The sequence below is a fragment of the Cryptomeria japonica genome, chromosome 10 (genome assembly GCF_030272615.1).
Source record: "Cryptomeria japonica chromosome 10, Sugi_1.0, whole genome shotgun sequence".
NCBI lineage: Eukaryota > Viridiplantae > Streptophyta > Pinopsida > Cupressales > Cupressaceae > Cryptomeria > Cryptomeria japonica.
In genome coordinates this window covers 463,644,252-463,665,707 of record NC_081414.1, presented here as the reverse complement: position 1 = coordinate 463,665,707, position 21,456 = coordinate 463,644,252, and positions in this window count along the sequence as shown.

The following is a 21,456-nucleotide window of genomic DNA, read 5'->3' as shown; positions in this document are numbered from 1 at the left end:
GTTTCATGAAGCTTTAGTGATGGTCTATGATGGTGTCAAAATTTATTCTGCCTATGAATGTTTTTGTGTCCTTTTCACTAAAGAAGAGAATTCTTAAGAGCTCAAGGATAGTTAACAAATGTACAAAAAAATTCTCATATTGCTCATGCTTGCTTTCATACTAGATAGTGTGAAAAGCCTTAATGATAGAAGCTCTTGCATATGTGTGAGAAGGTGTGGAATTTGGGAAGTACATGAAAAAATTTGCCGATACTTGGAGATGGGTATTCAAAACTTTGAATAGTATCAATTTTGTGTTATCATTGTGGGCATGGTAGGTTATTTATGCAGGTCACATTTTATAGCTTCTTGAGAGTATTTATCAAGAAAAGGACATGGATATAAAAGTGACAAAGGTTGTAGTTGGCTAAAGTTGGAATTCTTGGTGACTTGGTGGACACATTGGGACCAAATGAAACACCTTTGCTAAGGATTACATACTTTGATGACTATGCACGAAGGGTTAAAAAGAACATGAAAAATGAATAAGATTCATATGCATGGATCACAATCTTGAAAAGAAAAGAAACACTCATATCAATGAGCAACATATTGAGATGAAGTTTTAAGAGTTTTGACAAAGAAAAAGTGGTAGGCCTCTTGGCATAATGAAAGACAATGACCAATCATGAAAAGATCATCATTGATTTGCACAATCATAAAGGGTGTTTGACTCTTTAGAGGATACACAGTAGTAATAAGGAGTAAAAAACACTGTGTGACAGGGCAACAATGTGGAAGGGGATACTAAAGTGGCAAGCTTGAGATAATTGTGAGGCAGTGATAGAAATGTGTGACAACCATCAAGGCACATAATGACCAACATACAGTGACAAGCAAGGAATTCCATCTTTTGCACAATCAGTTGATGGCTCAGTAAACAAATGTTTGAAGAAGCCATTATGTCAAGAATTATAGTAATGTAAAGTGTGACCATGATCAATTTCTTCCATGGGCCTGTAAAAAGCCTAAAAAATAACTACCACCCAAGAACAACCACTAAAACAGATGCACAGTACAATATGGCAATGTTGAGGGAAAACATTAAATGATGCTTAAAAGGAAGAGTTTCATGACAATCAAATGAAATGGATAGTCCCATGTGAAGAGGAAATAAATAAAATGGAGGGCACATAAAAATGATAGATTAAGGTATGTTCTACAACAAAACAGTCATAAAGAACAATGATTGTAGAATGATAGTCTTGAAGAAACATTAGTTGTAGGACAATGTTTGGATAGTATTTTTTCATGAAGATACTATTATAGACATTCAAGGGGTAGATCATAGAGTGAGAAAGAGTAAGGAGGATAGAGATCATGAATGTCGTAGTATGCTAACCCTAAGAGATTTCTAGGGAGCCTACAGCCTAAACACATGAAGGATAGTCATGCTTCATACAAAGATTATGAAAAATGAGTAAAAGCTACAAGTCTGTCATAATGGAAAAGGGTGTTGTGAAAGACAAAGGGTCAAAGGACAAAGAATACATAGTTCACATACACAAATGACAAGCTTAAGTTATGGTTTGAATAACATTGCCATGAACATGTGATAGTCAAAGTAAAAGGCCTTAAATATAGAAAACAATGATAGTGAATAGAGAATGGATTGTCAAGAATCCAAAAATGAAAAGCCAAAATAAATTTAACAAAAGCACGTTTGAACAACATTTAGTCATATGTGACTTTCTTTATTAGATGATAGGCAAGATCTGTTAGCATATGATGAAGCGATGACAAAGTATGTTGTCATTGATGTCAATATGTGCTCAAGCAAGTACACCGGTATGAAGATTGGAAGCGGTTTTGGTCAACTGGGATGGAGTGGACCGGTGTCGGGGTTCACTAAGTGTAACTACCGGTTGGTAGTCTTTGTTCAGTTTTAAGGGTTTCTGGTATGATTTGTGTGGTGCAACCGATGGTGTTTTGTGAATGTTAAGAATAAGGATCAGGATGCCACGTCAGCTGTGTGCACGTGAAGGATTTCCTTGAGGATTTTGCGTGTGGAGATCAAATGAATTGAATGCCTACCTTGGGAATGTGCGATTTTATGAGCGGTGTATGAAGAGCACGTGATGGGTTACCGTTTTCTAGATGCAGTGAAGATCGAACGATGCAGAGTGACTTGTGATCTGTTTAAGATTGTTTTATTCTATGCAAAGTGTTTGGATGATCATGATTGGACCACTTGTAATTGTAAACCTAAAATGCTTAGGGTTTAGGGTTTATGTTACCGACCTAATTCTTGTCTATAAGGTCGATGAGTTTTGATATTGTTGTTGTTGGCAAATGTTGTTTTTGTGTCTGCATGTTGAGATTCTTGCCAGACCAGAGTGTGAAACCTGCTGAGTGTGATTGCAAAGGAGAGGAGCTGAAAAGGATATGCCTTAGCAAGTAGTGCTATTATCAGATCAAAGCTTTACTTGTTGACTTCTAATCATTTCAACAAAAGGAAAATCCCTTGACCGGGTAGCTTTAATAGGCTTGTTGTAAATCCTCTAACTAGGTGACTCAAGTTCATTGAGTTCTTTAAATCCTCTAACAAGGTAACCTTTAACAGGGTTTCAACCTTTAATAGGGTATATAGCCATCCGTTACCCGGGTGATCTTTAACAGGATCAATTCCTAGCAGAACCTTATTGTAAAGTATTTAACCGGACTAGGCTCCTAACAGAGCGGACTTCAAAAAAGTTCAAAAAAATCTTGTGAGTATTCATCCCCACCGTGGTTTTGCCCATTTGGGTTTCCACGTGAAAAATCTGTGTGTTATGAGTTGTGCATTTTTCATGTGATGATTCAATATTCTTGTTTAAGTGATTATGCATGCAAAGCTAATGGTTATGGTATTACTGATACAACACATGCATATGTATATGGGTGAAGTAGTTATCAAGTGTTGAATGATATTTGAAGTATTTAGTTTTATCGGTTTAAGCTGTCTGAAGTCTTACTATGTTTAACCGGTATTGCCATGGTTAAGTTCAGTGATGAAGACAACCGGTTAGCATTGTTTTAACTTGATAATTTGTGGAGAAGTTTTTGCATGTACTGATTCACCCCCTCCTCTCAGTACCAGTTAGGGTATTTGTTGTTCATCATTATTCATCAAGATCTTCATCTAGAATTGTTACACCAATTTCACATGCAATGGACATAATAGTACACCATGATGCATCTACTACAATTAAGAAAACAAATTTATGAGGTTGGCAAGAAGAATTAGCTATATATGTGTCTCATTCTCTAGTCAAAGGACATTCACAACTCAAAAGACGGTGCTAGTGACTATCTTAACTTGGTCATGGTGATATTATAGAACAAATACAATGATAATAGCCACAAGATATAAAAATAAGGTATTGATTGATAAGGATAGTGAGTTGTTAGCGGCCATGATATTCTATGAGACATAAGAAGAATAAGAGTGAAAATGGTGCATGTTAAAGGAACAACCATCATGTAAGATGTTAGTCCTTGATCAAAGGAATGATAGTTAGCCCTAGTGATGTATTCATAGGGAATTAAGGGCATATTAAGGAATCTAACAAATGGATAATTATAATAGGAAGATTACAATGGCATGCGATAGAAGTCATTATTTGCAAATTAATGTTCATCTTTGTCGAGCAACAAATTAGTGAAATATGATTGAAAATTCATTGACATTGCAATGTATATTTCATGAGAATAAATTTATTAGATCACCAACAAGAAAGAAATATTCATTGATAGTAACATTTGTTGTAAATCAAGGGGAGAACTAGTTACATATGACCAAGGAAGAAGCAGGGAAAAACATATTGAGAAATATTGATAGTGATAGCTTGCATTTGAACTATAACTAGGAGAATTTCCAAAAGATACTAAGGAGTCAAAGATAGTTTGTAAAGTGTAGAGGACTCCATGAAAACCATAGCCAAGGATAAAATAACAATATACCCATGACATCAATATGCAGTGATGATCAATGATAGTGGGATCAAAGAGTTACAACAAAGGTGTTTCTCAAAAGTATATAAAGGCCAGTTGGTGTTTAACATAGAAAAGGATCACTCAGAAGTATGAAGGCAAATATGAAGAAGAACTTTGGAAGTCCTTTTTGAAGGGAAAAATCAAATGTTATCCTACGCATCATAGAAACCTTTTCTAGTTCAATACTATTAAATTTACAAGTTTTATTATTGTGATGATGATAGTTGAGGCAAGTTAGTAGTCAAAGATAGTTTTAGCAACAATAAAGACACTTTTAAAAGATCTAGGGGAGTGGAGGTAATATCCTAGAGTCTTTTTAGAAGTATCCAAAGGTGAGTAAGTTGAAAAAGTAAAGCAATGATTTCATCAATGCCTAACTAGAGAAATTTTAGTAGTCAAAAAATGGATAAAGACCTTTTCTAGCGCCAAAAGAGAAGTTTGGACTTAGCCAACCAGGAAACTCTTTTAATTCCTATTTGAACATATGGCTAAATGATAGGAAGTTGTTGATCAGCATAAGAGTACACCTAGAGAAGCTTTTCTCTCAAGTTTGGCTTTCTTTCTGCAATGTATTGCAACTTCTATGGTTCTTTCTAGAAGATATTGGTTTTGTAACTCAAAAATCACTCTTTTTTGTGACTGGAAGAGCAATGTATTTACAAATTTTAAAAGATTTCAAATTTATATTTGCTGCTAAAACAGCTTAGCTTTTTAAAATTGAGTAATTTTTCCTTCTCATCTCTTTGTCTCTTTGTGTCTATCTTGATGATAGATGAATATTCTTGTGATTTTAATAAATCCATGAGGTTTTGTCTAATCTCAACACCTTATAATAGAAAAACATATACATTTTCCAAGTCGTAGGTTGTCCAATGAATATAAATAGTTAAGTGTTGTGAAAAGTTGTATTTTTCTTCTCAAAACAATGAAAATTCTAGCCTTCTTATAAAGCATTGATGCAAAAAATATGCAAGTTGATTCAATTATGTAGGAAAATAGTTGAGTATTTGATTATTTTGTGTGTTAGAAGCAATAGTACAAGTTTAAACATTTCATTATATTCCCATCATAGATATAGGTTTCATTTTCAAGAATTTCTTCCTCTTTTCTCAATAAGTCTATAATGTCCCTTCCTTAGACCTCTTAGACTTTAGTGGAGGTTGACCGACTATTAGGGGTCCTTTAGGTCAGCAAGGTGGTTTGGGGATCCAACCAAGGTTGTGGGTCTTAGTTGGGAGTTTCATAGGCCTTTCTGATTGGAGTTTTGGGAGTTGTATCTATAATTAAAATTAAAATTCCAATGTTGATCTTATGCGAATAGTGAAAAGTGAATAGTAACTGAAAAACATAAGATGAATAGTAAAAAACTGCCCCCCATCCTAGTAACTTAAGTTGTTTTTAAAATGGGGCCAAGTTCTCAATGAGGAATTAGATCCTCAAGGTTATTTTATGTTTTTTAAGGCGAAATAGAAACTCCCAAATAGCTCAAATTTCTTGGGAAGGTTATAAAAGCAACTTTCCTATCATTTGCTCTCAATCTTATGCTTCTGAATTTCAGATCAGCGACAAGCTTGATGGTTTCAACAACTTGGAGCTTCCAGGAATGCAAACTTTTGGAAGAATTTGGAGATTTGGACAAAAACCCAACTCTCCCGGTGATAGGTTACATCAGTATTTAGCTTCACTGTGCATTTGGTAGCCTTCATTAGGGATTGCAGTACAAATTTATTAGTTTGAGGGAAGGTTTCCATAAATGAATTGCAGGGAAGACCTTCCAGAGGTCATCACCACTAATTTCCAGCTTATTTCCAACTAGCCGCTCCATTTTGGAAATAAGGGTATCAAACCCTAGGGTGTATTTGGAGTTGTAGCTAATATTAGAGCCAATTTCTTACATTCTACTTGCTGGAAATTTGTATTAGACCTTTATGCTCATTTAAATGTATGTATATCAATCTTTTCAAGTGAAAGAAATTTATCTTAATTGCCTTCTTAATGTGTTATGCATTATTCTATATTGTATCAACTATTTCTTTCACTTATTGTTCAAAACATTATTTAAAAAATCTCAAAAATCCAAACAAAACAAAGAAATCAGTCAAACCCCCACTAAACATACGCTGGCCAAAGAATTTATCAGCAAAACAAACAGTTGGTTTGGATCATATTTGGTTAGAATTGGGTTGGGGATCTTTCAGTGGTATCAGAGCCATGAACCTGCCAGCCTGAGGGTTTTGTGGCTTATAACATGTATCACAGACAATTTGGATCTTACAGATACTACATCCGCAAGAGAGGACCCCATCATTTGGCCATTAATATCGATGTCTAGGAAGGTGTAGACATTGGTGATCATCATGAGGGTAGTAAGAGTCCTAATCACAAACAAAATTGACCAGATCTTGATGAGCTACTTAGAACTCTTGTAGAGTCTTAGCCTAGGATTGTGTAGGCACTTGAAAGGTTACATGATACATTGGATAGATTGGATTTGGGATGACATAGGGATAGGAGTGGTAGTCATGACATATTGATATATGCAGCTGGCAGCCATGTCAGTAGTAGAGCCCCACCATCATTTGATATTGCTCGTGGTTTCCATAGACACGAGAGGGCTCACACTCGGATAGTAGACAGATCCCTGGAACCTCATTTCCCTCCTAGAGATGAGCCATTTCCAGATGACCCATAGGAAGGCGTTGCATTTCAGGATGTGGTGATGGTGGCTAGTGATGAGTGGACTTGCCTACTTACTCATGTGAGAAAGGCATTCCCCCTTCCCCAGTATTGTTAATAGTGCAGAGAAAACATGAGGTGGGATGATAGATGCCCCCATCAGTAAGGGAATGGTGACCTACAAAGGGCTACCAACAAGCTCACTTTGTCTACTTTTGATGGTAGTGGGACAATGGGTTCATGTTTTTGGGTGGACAAGTTGGACATATACTTGTTGCTTAAGCCTATGCCCGAGGACGAGGCCATATAGTTCGTAGTGTTGCATCTAGAGGGTGTGGCTTATGATTGGTGGCACCATGGTTTGGTCACCCAAAAAAATGGAATTATACACTCCTATACTGAGTTTACCAAGCAGTTGATTTCTAGATTTGACTGGAAGGACGTGGAGTTGTATTACAAGGATCTAACATTATTGAGATATACATGCCACATTGAAACTTACATAAATTAATTTCAGCACATTGCAGTGTTGGTTCCTGAGATGCCAATCAGACGTGTGGTGATTTTATTTGTGAAGGGATTACATGACAGACTGCGGGGACTGGTCAAGGCTCTTAAGCCTAGTATCCTACAAGAGGCTATACAAATTACCTTGGACCTAGACACCACACCACCACCCACTTCTTACCACTCAGATAGGAAGTTTTCTAGAGGATCTAAGCCTAATCAGAGGTCTTCTACTTAGCAAAAGGGTACACCACCTCCTCCTAGGATGGATCAAGAGACACATAATGAGTTGAGAAGGAAGAAGATTTTCTTCTCCTGTAAGGAACCTTGGGAGCCCAAACAAAGATGCCTTGGGAAAGGCAAAGCACATCGCATAGAGGTTTTATTCAGATGTAGATGATGAGCACACACAAGATACACCATTTGAGGGCAGCCATAGTGATGATGAGTAGGAGGTTCCACAGATAGAGCTTGGAGAGGATGAGACTTTGGATACATCCAAGGTCACTATTGCCACCCTTTCGGGAGTCCCTAGGATCCATCCATTTCGGTTAAAGGAAGCGATTAAGGGGTAGCATGTAATTTTCCTTGTGGATAGTGGTGCCATACATAATTTTGTTGATGAGGGATAGGTTGTTAAGTGTGGGCTACAGGTAGAGGATTTCCCGGGTTTTAGTGTGATAGTAGAAAAAGGATTTTCCATGCGTTGCACTAGGAGGGTTCCATATCTTTGTATTCAGATGGGTGATTACACTTTGACTAACGATTTCTATGTTGTGGGTCTTGGTGAGATTGACACAGTGCTTGGTATCCAATGGCTTCAGTCACTTGGAAGACATGTTTAGGGTTTTAGGCTAATGGAGTTGGAGTTCGTAGCGGATGGCAATAACATTGTGTTGAAGGCTCTCTAATGGTGGAGCTATAGTAGTTTCAACACACAAGATGGAGTCTATTTTTAGGCATGGGGATGTTGCTTGGGTGACATAGTGTTTCATCTTGTCAAAGTCACCTTCTTCAGATGATAGACCAACATTGCATGTAGATATCCAGATGTTGTTTGACAGACACAACATAGTGTCTAGAGATCTTCCTTTTGGTAGACCTCCTTACTGTGGGTTTGAGCATGTGATAGTGCTAAAGGAGGTTGCCAAACTCGTGATTAATTTCCCTTATCATCATCCTAAGGAATTTAAGGATGAGATAGAGAAGACCATTTGGGAGTTATTGGACATGGGATTCATTAGGCCTAGTTCTAGCCCCTTCACTTCTTCTATGGTGTTGGTGAAGAAGAAGGATGGCACTATGCACATGTGCATTGACTACCGTGCACTCAACAAGAAAACAATTAAGAATAAGCATCTGATCCCACACATAGATGAGTTACTAGATGAGCTTCATGGGGCAGTGCACTTTTCAAAGATTGATATTCGATCGGGATACCATCAGATCCATATTCGTGAGGAGGACATCCATAAGACCACATTTAGATGCCACTACAGACATTATGAGTTTTTAGTGATGTCATTCAGTCTCACTAACACACTTGCTATGTTTCATTAATACATGAATCATGTGTTCAATAAGAAGCTACGTAAGTATGTGCTTGTAATCTTTGATGACATCCTGATATATAGTAGAACTTGGGAGGAGCACATGACGCATTTGGACGAGGTTCTTGCTTTTATGGAGGCTCAATCTTTGTTTTCCAAGATGTCCAAATGTGAATTTGGACTTATAGAGATATTATACTTGGGTCACGTGATTTGTGCAGATGGAGTGAAGGTTCACCAAGAAAAGATACATGCATTGCTAGATTGTCCGCCACCCAGGAATGTTTCAGAGTTGTAGGGTTTCATAAGATTATGTGCATATTATAGGAGGTTTATAAAGTCATATTCATAGCTAGTAGCTCCTCTGGCAGATCTTACACGGAAGGGTGGTTTTTGCTAGATAGATGAGGCTCATAGTGTATTTGATAGGATTAAGAAGGTTATGAGCACATGTCATGTCCTAGCTCTTCTAGATTTCTCTCAACCCTTTGTTCTAGAGTGTGATTCTTCAGGAGGTGGTATAGGGGTGGTACTTATGCAGAACTACCATCCCATTGCATATGAGAGTAGGAAATTGGGGGATAATGAGAGATTGTATTCCACCTACAGTATGGAGATGCTCGCCATTATGTATGCATTGGCAAAGTTTTGATAGTACTTAGTGGGTGGGAAGTTTGTGGTGAGAATTGACTACAACAGTTTGAAATACTTCCTAGAACAGAAAGAACTTAATGAGCACCAATAGAAATGGGTCAGCAAGATCCAGGCATATGATTTTGACACTAGGTTTGTCAAGGGGAAGAAAATTTTTGTTGTTGATGCACTTTCCAGGAGGCCCTCAGTTTGCTTCCCTTTGTTCGATGAGTGAGATTTTAGTTGATTGGAGGTCTCAACTTTTAGTTGAGTATTCCAAAAATCAGTTTGCATGTGAGGTTATAGATGGATAGGTCCAGGATGACAGGTACACGGTAATTGATGATGTGATATTCTATAAGGATATAATCTACTTAGTTCCTCGATTGAAGCTAAAGGAAAAGATTCTATGTGTCATTCATGATACACCACTAGCAGGACATCCTGGGTACTTCAAGACATATAAGCAAGTTCACAAGATATTCTCATGGAAGGGTCTCAAGAATGATGTACTACGCTATGTTCACGACTATGCGACTGCTTCAAGTGGTATAAGAGAAAAGTTCATTCCAAAGTTTGCGTGTCCTAAATCTTGTTGTAGGGTGGTGGATTGCAGATCTGACCTACAATTGCAGAGGATTAGCGTGGATCAATGGCACAAAGAGGAACTAGGAATGGTGGAGCACGTGGGAATGCAGACCCTGTTGTAATGGAGATGTTGCGAGGAATAGCAACCTGGTTAGAAGCCGTGGAGACAACTCAAAGAAGAGGTCGACATATTGAGGATGTGAGTGAAGATGAAGGAGAAGAAGTCCCGATAGAACAAGTGAACCTACCGGCAGTTGATCCGGAGGAGGAAAGATTTTTAAGGGTTTTGAGTATGGCGAACACTAAATGTCATTTTACCCCACCACAATATGATAGGAAGTTAGATTTAGATGAATTGATGGATTGGATCTCAGAGATGGAGAAGTATTTTGATTTTGAAAACATGGCCGAAGAAAGGAAGGTGAAGTATGCTTGTACCTGGTTGAAGGGTCATGCATCTCTTTGGTGGGAGCACTTGCAAGTTGACAGGCAAAGAAGAGGTAAATAAAAGATTAAGACGTGGGATAGGATGATTGCTAAGTTAAAATCAAAGTTTGTCTTGGCAAATTATCAAGTAGATTTGCTCTGAAAGTTGCAGAATCTGAGACATAAGGAATCTAGTGTGAAGGAGTACACCGAAGCATTTTACAAGTTGAAAATTAGATCTAGACATGTGGATGATGAAATTGAACAAATTGCAAGATATTTGAATGAATTGTGGATGTTTATACAAGATGAACTCAATATGATCAAATTAGAGAGTGTTGAAGAGGCTTACCAGTATGCAATAAAGGTTGAAGAGAAATTGAATAAGAGGCATGAGCAGAGACAAAGAGGTAGAGGTGGAAGGTTTACCGGAGGAAGATTTCAAGGAGGAAGAAGATACGCCAAAGGAAGAGTAACCAATATAGATCAGAACAAGGAAAAGGGAGTGAGCAAGGAAGGTAATTCATATCGGAAGGATGATAGAAATTTCTACAGGAGGAGAGAACCAAATGGTTATCGGAATGAGAACTTTGGAAGACAAGAAAAAAGGACATTCAAAGGAACCTGTTTTAAATGTGGAGGAGAAGGACACCGTGCATTTGAATGTAAGAAGTCAGAGGCTACCAGAAGAGAAACAGTGGTGGAGAAGAATCCCACAGGATCAGACAATAAAACAAAAAGATGGAGAATTGTTGATGATGAGGAGAGATTTGTGTCATAGCGGAGGAGATAAAGAACCCTTGCAGAGGAAGAACCTGTTCAAGACCAGAAGTAAGGTATCCGATAAGTGTTGTAAATTTTTTATTGATAGTGGTAGTTCATATAATCTTGTTTCAGAAGAGATGGTGAATAAGTTGAAATTAGAGAGATTGAAAGACGCCAAGCCTTACCAGATAGCAGGGATTCAGGATGAACATAAGTTGTTAGTAAGTGAACAGTGTTTAGTAAAATTAAAAATTGGGAATTATCATGATGAAAATTTGTGTGATATTATGTCTATGGATATTTGTCATCTTTTGTTGGGAAGACCTTGGCAGTTTGATAGACATGCAATACATGATGGGAGGAAGAATACATACACTATTATGGCCAATGGGATGAAGCAAAACTTGTTGCCTTTGGAGGAGCCTTTGAAAAATGAAATCTGTACAAATACCAAAATCTGTCTAGTAGATGGAAGGAAGTTCATGGATGGATTGAGACATGAGAATGTGTGTTTTTCCTTAACTCCTAAGAAGACCGAGAGACCGGAACCGGAAGGAGAATACTCAACAGAAATAAGAGATTTGCTGACAGAGTATGGGGACATTATTTCAGGTAATGTACTTGATGGATTGCCACCTGTTAGAAGTATTAGTCATTGCATGGACTTAGTTCTTGGAGCTAGCTTGCCTAACAAAGCTACACACTAGTTAACACTGACAAAGAATGAAGAACTAAATAGACAATTGCAGGAGCTATTGAAGAAAGGAAAGTCTGAGCCCTTGAAATGATAAACTTCCAGTAAAAACTAGACAAGGGAAAGTCTGAGCCCTTGTACAATACCAACAATATTAGCACCTAATAAGAATGGAGAATGAAGGATATGTACCGATTCAAGAGCAATAAACAAGATCACAGTGAAATACCGGTTTCCCTTGCTTAGGATGGATGACATAATGGACTGTTTGAGTGGAGCAAAGTACTTTACAAAGATATATTTAAAGAGTGGATAGCATCAGATCAAGATCAGAGAAGGTGATTAATGGAAGACAACATTTAAGACAAATGAAGGATTATATGAATGATTGGTGATGCCTTTTGGATTGACTAATGCACCAAGTACTTTCATGAGGTTGATGAATGAGGTTTTGAAGAAATTATTGGGTAAATTTGTTATTGTGTATTTGGATGATATTCTGATTTTCAGTAACACAAAAGAGGAGAATTTGTTGCAGTTAAGACAAGTTTTGTAGAGGTTGAGAGAAGAAAAGTTACTGATCAATATCAAGAAGTGCACTTTCATGAAGGATGAGTTAGTCTATTTGGGCTTTGTGATATCTGAGGATGGTTTGAAGATGGACCCTGAGAAAGTGAAAGCCATTGTTGAGTGGCCTACTCCAGAAAGCATTGGAGAGGTAAGATCATTTCATGGATTGGCTAGTTTTTACTGGAAGTTTATCAAAAATTTCAGTTCAGTTTGTATTCCTATGACTGAAACCATGAGGGGAGATCGAAAGGAATTTGAGTAGACCACTGAAGCAAACAAAAGTTTTGAGTTATTGAAATAGAAAGTGATTGAGCAGCTTGTGTTGACTTTACCGGATTTCAATAAGGTATTTCAAGTGGATTGTGATGCAAGTAGAACAACAATAGGAGCAGTTTTGATTCAAGAAGGGAGAGCAATAACATATTTCAGTGAGAAATTGAATGATGCCCAAAAGAGATATTCAGTATATGATCAGGAATTTTATGCCATAATTCAAGTCTTGAAGAAATGGAGACATTACTTGTTGCCTAAGGAGTTTGTGTTGTATACAGATCATCAAGCTTTGCAATATCTGAATAGTGAGAGTAAGTTGAATCAGAGACATATGAGATGGGTAGAGTTATTGCATAGTTAAACCTTTGTGTTGAAACATAAAAGTGGGAAATATAACAAAGTTACTGATGCATTGAGTAGGAGAAGGAATTTACTGACATAAATGAGAGTGACAGTATTAGGTTTTGAAAATTTGAAGACCTTGTATGATAAAGACCCGGATTTCGCAGAACCTTGGAAAGCATGTAGAGAACCGGTTATGGTTGATAGTAGAAAATGGTTGGATTACTTCATTCAGGATGGGATGTTATTTAAGGGAGTTCAGTTATGCATACCTAAAAGTTCCATGAGAGAGAACCCGATAAAAGAGAAGCATAGTGGAGGTTTACCTGGACATTTTGGCATTGATAAAACAATTGCATTGGTGAGTGAGCAGTACTTTTGGCCCTAGATTCATAAGGATGTTAAGAGATATGTCTAGAGTTGTAGAGTTTGTCAAGTTGCAAAAGGTAGTATTCAGAATGTAGGATTGTATAAACCTTTGATAGTACCAGTAAGACCTTGGGAGGATATAAGTATGGATTTTGTACTTGGCTTACCTAAGACATCGAGAGGGAATGATTCTATATTTGTGATAGTGGATAGATTTTCAAAGATGACTCATTTCATACCTTGTAAGAAGACATCAGATGCATTGTATGTAGCAGACCTATTTTTCAAGGAAGTGGTAAGATTGCATGGATTACCTAAGAGCATAGTTTCAGACAGAGACACTAAGTTTGTTGGCTATTTTTGGAGAACACTTTGGAAGAAGATGAAAATAGATTTGAAGTTCAATTCTACTTTTCATCCACATACTGATGGACAGATAGAAGTAGTTAACTGGAGTTTGGGAAACTTATTGAGATGTTTAGTAGGAGATAAAACCAGAAGTTGGGATTTGGTCCTTGCACAAGCAGAGTTTGCCTATAACAATTCAGTGAATAGAAGTACCAGAAAAACACCTTTTGAGATTGTTACCGGAGTGCATCCTAAAGGAATAATAGAATTGAGAGACATTAGCAGTGAAGACTAAAAGAGTTGAGAAGCAGAAGAATTTGTAGATCACATGGAACATTGCACATTCAGTTTAAACAACACTTAGAAGACATGAATAGAAAATACAAGGAGAAGGCAGATGAGAAGAGGAGACATAAGGAATTTGAAGTTGGCAATGAAGTGATGGTCTATTTGAGAAAAGAGAGATTCCCAGTTGGAACTTATAATAAGTTGCAGATGAAGAAGTTTGGACCCTGTAAGATCTTGAGAAGGTTCAGTTCTGGAAATGCATATGAGGTGGAGCTACCAGATAGTCTAAGTATTTTACCTATATTAAACATTACAGATCTTCATGAGTACCATGAACCAAAATTGAGTGAGGAGAGTATTGCAGACTTGGAGAAACAATTGCCCCGGAAGGGACCAGATCAGATTTTAGAGATTTTGGACAGTAGGATTGGGCATAGTACCCGAAGCAGTCAGTACAAAGAATATCTTGTGAAGTGGAAGAACATACCAGTGGAAGATTCATCTTGGATTTCTCAGGCAGAGGTAGACCGCCTTGGTTTCCCTCTAAACCCAACAAAGTGAGAGGCTCACTTTTTATTAACCCCAGATGTCTGATGTAGGAGCATGCCCGGTTCACAACAATCTTGCATCAACCAAAAACATTTTCTTTTATGTTTGCATTTTCAGTTTTCCTTTCTGCATGTCCTAGTTTTGGCTCACCGATTCTTGTGGAGTTGGATTCTACTTGAAGACTTGATCATCTTTCTTTCTTTCTAACCGCATCTCATTTGGATCACTTTTCGACAACATATCACTATTGGTTTCCTTGATAGCTTCTTGTTACCGGTTGTTCCTTTGTTACCGGTTGCCTGAGACCTATTCTAGTGATCTATCATAACCCATTTCGAAGCTTGCAGAGCCTTGGACATTGATCTCGATGTTGCTTGGTGTGTGGCCGACCTTCTACATTTCATCCTTTGGATTTTCTGAAGGAATCTCTTGGCGGAGGCTGATGTCATTCATTTTTGCACGTTAGGGTTTTGATCCTTTTTGGGCCGACTAGATCCTTTTGGATCGATATATATATTTGTAATCATGCCTTAGAATGGAATCAATCAAAGAATCAAGGAGTATCAAATAGATAGACTATGCCTAGAAGATAGATCTTTTGATTCAAGGTCCCAATTTGACCTATTCTACCAGGCCTGTGTGCCGGTATGTTGTAACCCGGTCGTTACCGGTTGGATGTAATTAACTTTCATACAATAAAAATACATGTTATGCATTGCCTCCATCATATCTGTGTGTTTTCATTGTGTTAACTTGCTAATGAGTTTGGACTGATCTCCTCGAGGTGCCTCCTCACAGGCGACTGCTTCAGTTGGTGATATGGTTTTCCCACGTTTATAGCCCCATAGGTAGAGTACACTCAAGAGGAGTGGGGCTGAAAAGATCAGGCGTAGATTTTATGGACCATGCAAAGTTCTCTGAAGGGTTGGAGAGGTTTCTTATGAGCTTGATCTACCTTCAGAGAGAAAGATACATTATGTTTTCCATGTGTCTTTTTTGAAGAAGTCTTTCGGGCAGCATGTTACTACATGACCAGATTTGCCTCTCTTGGATGAAGAAGGTTGGTTGATGCTAATTCTTGTAGAGATTATTTATATGAGGGAGATTCGATTGAGGAGAAGAGTTATCAGGGAGTATTTGGTATGATGTAAGGACTTCTTGTTGGAGGATGCCACATGGGAAGGTGAGAGGATACTTCATCATCCAACTTTGCAATTGCTAGGGGCAAGCAATTCTGGGAAGGGAAGATTGTAATGTCCCTTCCTTAGACCTCTCAAAATTTAGTGGAGGTTGACCTACTATTAGGGGTCCCGTAGGGCAACAAGATGGTTTGGGGACCCAACCGGGGATGTGGGGCTCAATTGGGAGCTTCACAAGCATTTCTGATTGCAGTTTTGGGAGTTATATCTATGATTAAAATTGAAATTCTAATGCTGGCCTTATGTGAATAGTAACTAAAAAACATAAGATGAATAGTTAAAAAGTACCCCCTATCCTAGTAACTTAAGTTGTTTTTAAAAGTGGGCCAAGTTCTCAATGAGGAATTAGATCGTCAAAGTTATTTTATGTTTTTTAGGCCAAATAGGAACTCGCAAATAGGTTGAACTTCTTAGGGAGGCTATAAAATCAACTTTCCTATATTTTTCTCTCATTCTTATGCTTCTGAATTTCAGATCAGCAATAAGATTGAGGGTTTTAGCATCTTGGAGCTTCCAAGAACGTAAACTTCTGGAAGAATTTCTAGATTTGGACGAAAACCCAACTCTCCTAGTGACATGTTACATTAATATATAGCTTCAATGTCCATTTGGAAACCTTCATTAGGGATTGTAGTGCAGGTTTATCAGTTTGAGGTTAGGTTTCCATCAATTAATTGCAGGGCAGACCTTCTAGAGGTCATCACCACTCATTTTCATCTTATTTCCAGCCACTTGCTCCATTTTGGAAATAAGGGTATCAAACCCTAGGGTGTATTTGGATTTGTAGCTAATATTAGAGCTGATTTCTTATATTCTATCTGTTGGAAATTTGTATCAAACCTTTCTGCTTAGTTAAATGTATGTACATCGATCTTTTTAAGTGAAAGAAAGTTATTTGAATTTCCTTCTTAATGTATTATGCATTATTCTATATTGTATTAGCTATTTCTTTCAGTTAGCATTCAAAACATTATTCAAAAACTCTCAAAAATCCAAATAAATTAAAGAAAATAATCAAACCCCCACTTAACATATGCTAGCCAAAGATTTTATTAGAAAAACAAACAATTGGTTTGCATCATATTTGGTTAGAATTGGGTTGGGGATCTTTCAAAGTCAACTAGTTTAGGTAAGCTGCAAGGGAACCAACTCTCTTCAGGGGTTGACTTTAGTTTACCAAAGCCCACACTTTGAGAATTCATTGCATGTGTCACCAGTAAGCCAAGTTTTCTCAACTTGGCAAGGGTGCATTATTTGGTGTTAATACTTGTTTCTATAAAAGAACACACACATTAGTGGTTTAGGTTGGCTCATTGAGTGGGGTATCATTATTGTGTCTTTTGAGAAGTGCATATGTGAAGCATGTCATGGGATACGTAAATTCATGCTTGGACACATGGAGAAAGCATTGGAGGGCTTTATGTTTTAGTAGTATTCATTGTAGCTTTGTAAGTGGTCTATATTGCTTTATAGATGAATAATCAATTGAGTATGGATGATTTTGGAGGATAGGTTTTTCCCTCATGAGGGTTTTCCCATGGTATATCTTGTGTTATCTTGTGGCTTTCCTATTTGATCTTTGTATAAGGGTGATTATGTAATCTTGTATGCGTTCTTTTTTCTCATGGGTTATGTAGAAAATGGATTAAATGATTCTAGGTTTGAAGAATTGTTTTCTAACAACGAACAAGGTATCAAAGTTATGTAAGAACTTGATCCACATGGTTTTAAGATAAGACTTGGATATCACCCAACAACTTCTAAGGAAAAACCATGGTCTAATGTTCACATGAGTTTTGTAAAGCCTCTTCCGCTTAAATTTATTCATTGAGTATATTGCAAGCGAGGTGGATTCTAATGAAGTTCCTTTAGATGTTTTCTCTTCAGAGGAAGCTTTGGAAGAATTCTTAGGCATGTCTACTCTAATTTATGTTTTTATCACCATAAGTGTTGATTCCCCTATTGCTTGAATAGTCTGACATACTTTGTTGAGTCTGTTATGATTGTCAATAAGAAGGATCATTTATCCAATGATGGTGAGAACATGTCTATGCCACAACCTAAAGGTCATAATACTCTCCTTAAGGGAGATAATTCCAATGTCCTCATGGATGCAAAGTCTTTTGAAAATGTGATTAACATTGGGAAATGTCTTTCTTTAAAAGAGTCTAAATTGTTAGGTCTCGGAGACAACTGAGAGGGGGGGTGAATCAGTTGTCCAATAAATTCAACCAAAATTAACTTAACCAAAACTTAATGCTTAATACCAGTAAACCAAACTTTATGCCGGTAGACAGTCTTAACAATTAATTGTAGTACCGATAAAGATTAATGCATGAAACAGAAAGACAATAACATCCACAACACATAACATAAATATTTGTACGTGGAAACCCTGTAAGGGGAAAAACCACGGTGGGAAGCCTTACCCACAATCAAATGATACTACTGCAGATAGTATATGTGTACAATATGGATTCTGCACATGCAGAAAGGCCAGCTGCCTAGAGCTCACTGCTCAATCACAAAATGAGAGTCACACTGACTACAATTGGATGGTTAGATCCAATGATAATGTACTGCACAAAATAGCATCTTCACATGCTGGATTCAGTACCGGTTTAGTTCTAATTGCCTTCACAAAAACCTTCCTTCAACCTTCAAATGATGTCTGCTTGTATAGCTCTGCTTATTTTTGCATATACCTTATTACAATCCTTTTCGCATTCACATATCAATCTCACAAATGAGATCTTACATTTATACCATAACCTAAGACCAATTTGAATAGGTCGGCTCACTAAAATATATTACAATAAAATCAATTACAAATAAATCAATATCTGATGCATGATGTCGGCTCAATGCATTTACAATAATAATAAATCATCTCCATAACGTGCCGTGTTGATTTGGAATAGATATGCCTGCTGATGCTTATCTTGGACCTATTTGCCGATAACAACAAATATGCAAACCTGAATAAACAATTAACCAAATCGCCAAAACCAAGTGATCGAATAATATCTTCGACATAACCAAGTAGTCTCCAAGTCTTTCAAAGTACCGGTGAACAATATAATTTGCCGGTGAACCAAATACTGGTGATTGTGCATAAGTCTCTGACTTGCCGGTGAACATAACCAAAATCTCCAAGTGCTGATAAGTGTTGACAAGCGATGACAGGTGTTGACATCAATGACAAAACCATATCAACATATCCAAAATGCCAACATAAATTACACTTTGATCTTTTACATTTTTATTTTGATATCTTTCTTGGTCTTATGATGATATGCATGGTTTTAATGATTTTTTTGTGTTTCATAATATCATTCTATGCCCTAACGCCAAGCTTGTCAAGCAAAATATTTGTAAGATGAATCCCAAGGTTTCTTTGTTAGTTAAGGTTGAGACGAAGAAGCTCGTAAAGGCTGGTTTAATATGTCCTATTGACTAGTCACCTTGGATCTCAAATATTGTCATTGTTGGTAAAATTGATGGCCTATTCATGTTTTCATTGATTTTTGTGCTCTTAATAAGGCTTCTCTTTAAGATGATTTTTAGTTAGTTAATATTGATATGATTGTGGACTTAATTTTAGGTCATGACCTCTGGTCTTTAGTGGATGGCTTCTCAGGCTATAATCAAATCATTATTAATTCAAAATATTGGTATATGACTACCTTCACAATCCCATGGGATACTTTCAAGGATGTAGTCATGCTGTTAGAGTTGAAAAATGTTGGAGTAACCTATCAATGTGCAATGAATTTAATATTTCATGATTTCATTGATAAGATCAGAAGATTATGTTGATGAAATCTTAGCTAAGTGTACAACTCATCAAGATCATGTTGAGAATCTTCATCTTATCTTTGAAAGACTTTGACTTTATAAGATAAGGCCGAATCTCCTTAAGTGTGTCTTTGGTATGGATGTTGACAAAATATTAGGGTTTATTGCCTCTCACTATGAAATTGAATTTGATACAAATAAAATCAATGCAACTGTAAAGATTCCTCCACCTAAGAACATATCTCAAAGCTTGCAAGGTAACATCTAAGAAATTCACACCTTTATATCTCAAATGGTTAATCATACCCTTCCATTCACTCAATTGTTGAAGAAAGATGTACACTTTCAAGTGGTGGTATGATCAATGTTAGAAGGATTGAGTCCATCAAAAGTTAGGTAATCCTCTCATCTTGACGTCAACTATGCAAAATAGACCCTCTCTAATTTATCTTAGGTTCAACTCATTATTTGGCAACTTTATTGGCTTAACATGAAAATGATGGTAAGGAAAGACAAATTCATTATATTAGTTGTATTCTATCTGATTATGAAACTCGATATCTATGATGGAAAAGTAGTGTGTTTCTCTCATCTTTGTAGTGCATAAGCTAAGGCATTACCTTCTTCATGTAGAGACCCATGTAATAATAAAAGATGATCTTATTAGACATTTGTTCTCTAGAGCTTATCTCTCTAGAAGTTTAGTGAAATGGGTGATATTTCTCTCTGAGTTTGACTGTAAGTTTGTAACCCAGAAAGTAATCAAAGGTCAACCTATCATTGATCAACTAGTAGAATCTCCCTCACCTAATTCCTTTCCTAATTTAGACTTGTTCTTGGATTAAATTCTATTTACTTTGGATCAAGATCTTGTATGGGAAACGCACTTCTATGGATTGAAAGATCAAACTAGTTCGATAGGAGGTGTAGTTTTAATCTCACTTGAGGTAAATCTAGTTCCTCTCTCTTTTTTATTAAAAATTCACTACACAAACAATATCATTGAGTATGACACCCTTCTTACTGTCTTGTGTGTTGTAATAGATTTGTAAATTAAACATATTTGTATTCATGGTGACTATGAGATAATTATAAATTATAGCATGGGAAAATATCAAGCTAAGTAGAGTAAGCTATATAAGTATCAAGTTTTGGATTTATCCTTACTTGATACATTCACCTTTTATACCATCAACAATATTCCTAGGAGAGAGAATTGTCATGTGGATGCAATGATAAGGACAACTTCATTTGTACACTCCAATGATTGTGTCAATGAGTACCACTTCATGGTTCAAATTCTCTTCCCTCATGTTGTATCAGATAAATCTAAACCTGATAGTCTCATTTGTGCACATATAGACTTAGGAGAATGGTCTTCACACATTTATAAATATCCAAAGATTGATAATTTTCCCAATTATTCTAGTAAGAATACTCATGTTTGAATATGAAATATTTTTGCTTACTACATCATCTTATCCAATGTTAATCATCACAAATATTACTATAGTCTTCTTCTTTAATGTCTTACTAAGGCTGAGATAGCCCTTGCTCTTCAAGAACCTCATGCAGGCTTTGGGGGTGGGCACTCTGGTAGTAAATGCTCAGTATATAAACTGATACACATGGGATACTATTGGAAAACAATGGAGCAAGACTCCTTCACCTTTGTCAATAATTATCCTCAATGTCAATAACACAACAATCTTATCGAGCTCCTACATAGGAACTTCACACTTAGACTTCTCCTTGGCCTTTCTAAACATGGAGTTTGGATATCATTGTTTAGTCTTGAATTTCCCCCATAATCAAAATTTTAAGTGATTTATTTTAAATTCTAGACATCATTCATAATTTAAATGTC